The following is a 5,517-nucleotide window of genomic DNA, read 5'->3' on the forward strand; positions in this document are numbered from 1 at the left end:
AGTGCCAGTGCATGTGTCATTTTTATTACTATATTTTATGATTCAGAAAAAAGTCGCTAGCTAAATTATATTGATTTGCAATTCATCACCTTTGATCTGTAGTTATGAACACCGCTTATAGTCCAAAGAACTCTATGGGAGCCAGAAAGTCTATTCAAACACATCAGCTGAACAAGAGCTACTTCAAACAGCTGGTTTGATTGAATGCGGAGTTATACACAGTATGCATTATGTATGCACAGATGAACTAAGGGTATCTCTGAAATCCTTATCTTTGTGTACGGAATGTGGGAATGTCATAGCAACTACTATTTATTACACCTTTAACAACACTACCGCTACTTTACACTTGATTGACAATATGTAACCATAATTGACAAAAGGTACCTTACAACCGATTTTAAAATTCATCATTATAATGAAAAATATAAACATGTGAGTACTCTGTTAGTCAGGAGTATTAGAAGTTGGTTTTTAGGCTACAAAGACTCATTTTCCTATCCGCCATTAGGTACCTTTTGTCAATTATGGTCACATATTTGTACCTACCACAACAGTTCTTTTTCTCAACTAAATGTCCAACTGAAACACCTGTGACCATTGTCCTACTTGCAGTGAAATCTTGCAGCCGCCTATGCAAATTACAAAATAAGACGATTGATCATAGTGGTAATTTTTCGTGCAGTTCCATTGTGACAATATTGAAACTTATAATTCTAACCTTGAAATCAGTGATATTACATTACAAGACTTGAGTATAAACGATTATTTTCCTGTATAAAGGAATGGATATAGCTGCAGTTATCATTTTAGTGACATGACGTTTAGTAAGTTGTTTTCTTTATACTTTTTCTACAATATATAATTTTTTCAATTTTTTGTCTCAACAGTGAGATGCAAAAAACTTTACTAAACTTTTTAAAATGGATAAAAACTGAGTAAAGAATTCTTGCACATGATGAGAGCCCTTTAATTTTTATTGTTATGATTGTTTTTATAATATTATTTTCTATTGACGTATTTTCCATCACTTGGCATAAGTTCTTCAAGTTTTGCAAAATGGGCTGCAATCTCTCACTGAGTTTTGTTGACTTTCAAACATCAGTGTATTACAAAAGCATTTACTGCATACAAACATGATTGAGTGTTTGCCTTCGTTATGCCATGATTGCAACCTTTAGAGCTTTGAAGAGCCTGCATTCACCAGATGAAACAGCTAAATAAACAATAGTCAGGAAAAATATACTGGTGGCATTTTTATTAATGGTTTGACTAATATGACATCATAACTTAACCCCACCTTGCAATTAATTTTTTTTGCCAATTTTATAATATACTGAGGTATCCAGCAATGATGCAAGATCAAAGATTTCGTATTGTTTCTACGGAAGGCGAAGTGAATCTTTTTTTTCTAAATATCTCTACTGTTGCTACCAATATCAGTAAGCTATGAAAAATTATTTGATAGTGAGACAATTTGAATATCAGTATTTCAGAAGTGTTTGCAATTAGCCTCACAGTTTAATGTGCTAATTTCATTTTGCTTGCCAGTCTGGTAATTTTTTTATGCTTGCATAGCTTGTTCAAGAGATTGTTTAATTGCCAAATAATTTTCAAAATTAAAAATACAATAATGCAAAAAAATAAACAGCATCGTTCTGTTCCACTGGAAATGATCCAATCATGAAGTCACAATGATAATCAGCTCAACTTCTGTGTGAATTACTTTTCAATAACTGTTATCAAGTCTAACCTACAGAGAGTGATGTTTAATGGTTACTTTAACCTTAAATAATTCAAAAATTGATTTTATTATTACAATTATGCATTCCAATGAAGTTATTCTACAATTTTCACTTGCTCCATTGTTCACAGAGGCAAGTAAAAAACCAGAAGATGATAAAAGTGGCCCAATACAAAAGAATCTATATTTTTATGAGTAACAAAATGTCAACATGCTTGTACTAATTGACTTAGAAAGGCCATAATTAATCTTTCAGATTTGAATCTTCCTTATATGTGCAACTTAATGTAACAACATTGTTTTCAAATTGAGATTTTTTGTACAATTAAATGAAATCATTCACCACATATCCAGATAAAAAAGCAAAAAGATAAGAAAAAGAGTGGAGCAGTTCTACAAAGTAGACAATATGGACAAATATTGTACAAGTATTGTGTATTAGTATTTTTACTTTAGCCAATGCAACTATTATGTAAATTTCTAGATATTGGGGAAATAATAAAACTAGAAATAACCAGAAATATTGGTTCATTATTATTTAACTATCAATTGTCCAAGAATGAACGACATAATTTATTGTGGTTCATAAGTGTGTGTGTGTGTGCAAAAACATTTTTATAGGAGGAGTACTTTACAAGCTAGCATTATTGGAAACATACATGTATTTATAACTTAAACTTAAATAGAGCATTGAAAGAATCAGAACTATACAACATGCAAAATGGTTTTTGAATTGAGCTACAATAGCTTTATGGTGATTGTTTCATAGCAGTGATGATTGTATAAAATCAGTTTCGTTAGTCGTAAGTCTCAATTCCATATAGTTTTGGCTGCATTGATAAGGTTTTAGTTGTGATATCTACAATCCTTGTTTATTTATTTTCATACACGCATGTTACCATGTACAACTTTACACGATTTGTGTTTTTTCTCCATTTGTAGTAAGTTCATGACAGGTACAATAGTGACAATTCTGTAGTATCACACAGTGCATTTCTACTTATTGATTTATGTTTATATACATGTATTACTAGAATGCGACATGCATTATGGCAAACTTTGAGTTTTGCCTTGTCAGCATTTTTATAAGCATCAGTCCACCTTTTTCAGTGTGTCTAGCTACATGTAGATTTACGTGTATCAAACTTAGTGATATATATGTGTGTACATAAATAGGTCTGTATAAACTTGGTTGAGAGCACTACTTCTACAAAGTTGACTAGCTCTACAATCTTTTGTTTTTAAGTTACAGTATTATTCCACAAGGTTGTAATGATAAATTGTTTATAATTTTAATATTTAATACCAATATTTATTGTTACTACAAAAGGTTAATTCATTAGTGTAAACAAGTTCTCAATGGCTGTACACTACAAATTAGAGCAACAGAGTGGACCAGAAAGGCACATAAGTGTGCATTAAATTTTTAACTATAACTAACTATAACTAAAGCAGCTAACCAGCATGCTAAGAGCAAAAGACATGCTTACATGTATGTAACATTATGACTATGGTATAACTAGCCAAAAACATGCCAACATTTATGTACATGTAACATTATGACTATGGTATAACTTCATTGTCTTAATAGTACTTGAAATGACTCAAAATCGACTTAAAATGACATCTTCAATTTGTAACATTTGATTCTTACAAATCTTCAAATTAATGAAAGAACATTGTTTTAAAATTAAGATTTTCTTACAGTTTAATGGAATCATGCACTATCATCAGACGTATCCAGATAAAAGAGCAAAAAAGATTAAAAAGGCAAAGAAAGAGAGCAGAGCAGTCATACAAAATAGACAATATGGACAAATAATAGACAAGTATGGCATATTAGTATTGTTATTTAATTTGATGCAACTATTCACTTAAGTAAGATATTGAGTGAATAAAACTACATAAAACAACAGAAATAGTAGGTTATTATTTTTCTAACTATCATTTATCTTAACATTAAAGACAGCACTCATATAGATAAGTGTGTGCAAAAAAAATTTTACGGGATAAGTACTTTACCAGCTTGGCATAATAGGAAGCATACATGCATGTAATGAATGGCTTTAACTTAAACTTAAAAAGAGCATTGAAAGAATCAAAACTATAGAACATGCAAAACAATAAACAATTATAGTGTCTTGAATGACTCACCAAATATGTATATTTTGAGAGGTATTCTTCTACATAAAATTAGAATCACTTGCTTTACTTTTCATGGAATTAATTTGGCTAACTGCAAGAACGGGGGAGAAATACAATGAATGATAGGTACATACATAATTCATAATGCAACTTAAAGTTCCTGTCATAATTGTAAAGAAATTCACCCAAAAAGTTTGAAAAAATATATTATGCATGCCTTTCTCATATTCATCACTTTCATGTGTAAGAAGATATTACATAGTCTAAAGTTTACAAATACTTCTAGTAATAGATTTTAATTATCAATGAACAACGAATATAATTTTACAAGTAAAACTCTATAACAAAGAAAATTATCCATGTGTGCATTGCTTACTTCCTTACTATGTCCAGGTTGAGTATATTCAGCAAAGATCTTGAGTTACAATAAATAAAGCATACAGAAGCCTCAAAACAAATTTAACTTCCACACCCACACGGACAAAGTATCCTCATAGTATGAGCTACCAACTGTGTCCGGCAAGAGACAACACCTGAAAAATATAACAAGAAGGATGGCATGATAATACATGTAAACTGTCAGAGTAATTATACTCACACATTTACAAACTTTTCAGAAAACTGCTATGTCTCTCTAGTGAACATACATGAAAATAGTGACGAAGCCTCCATTTGTCATAATGGAAATGTAAACTGAAGAGAGAAAGTTTGTTTTGCAATAAAAAAGGAGACTCTTACTTTATTAAGCACAAATAGACTGAGATGGTGAGTGTTTTCCCTTTGCTTAACCGGTATATATGTTCCAATGCTGTAAACTACAGCTTCATAGTGGTACACACATAACTTGTTCTGTAACAGTTTCTGTAGCCAGAAAGTGTACAATGATATGCTTTTAGCCCCATTAACAAATTCTTCAAACTATAGCAGAAAGAAAATGTAATGTGTCACACCTAGTTATGTATATCAATAAAATGCAAAACAGTTAATCTATGCACGTACATACATTATAGTCTTAAGACAAAAGCACTGTTACAATGTCCCAAAACCAGTTGAACGAATTTTACAACTTGCAACATTTCCTCAAATACTCATGTGCAATAGCATGTGGATGTACCCCAGAGTATAAGGAAGAAACTTTCTTAGCAGAAGGTGCCATTTGGTAAAACATTTAAAAGATAAGACTCTTCCTAAAAGATGTGCTACAAGTCAAACAACATTAAAATATAACACTACAGAATATAGATGCACATTAAAAATGCAACCAACAGAAGACTAAAACAAGCAGGTTTATTTTGTTAGGCTGCAGTACATTACTACCAATGATAAATCAAATACTTTGTTGCATACAGAACCATTTACTATGCTTCACAACACTCCCTAAATGAAAAAGGAAGACAATCTATTAAACATATTTTTGGACTTAAAAAGTGAGACAATTTGCATTTATTGTACAATACACTGCATATCATACAATAAATCCCAACCTGGACCACGAGGAGGTAGTCTCCCATTCCAGGTCAAAAAACTAGCAACTCTGCAATTTTTCCTAAGCTGCACATTATAGCAGTAATTCCTCTCATTTGCCACATACAGTTCAAAACACTTAGCATGCTAGTTCATATGTGTGC

This window comes from Amphimedon queenslandica, unplaced genomic scaffold (assembly GCF_000090795.2).
Source record: "Amphimedon queenslandica unplaced genomic scaffold, v1.1 AMPQUscaffold_12728, whole genome shotgun sequence".
Lineage (NCBI taxonomy): Eukaryota > Metazoa > Porifera > Demospongiae > Haplosclerida > Niphatidae > Amphimedon > Amphimedon queenslandica.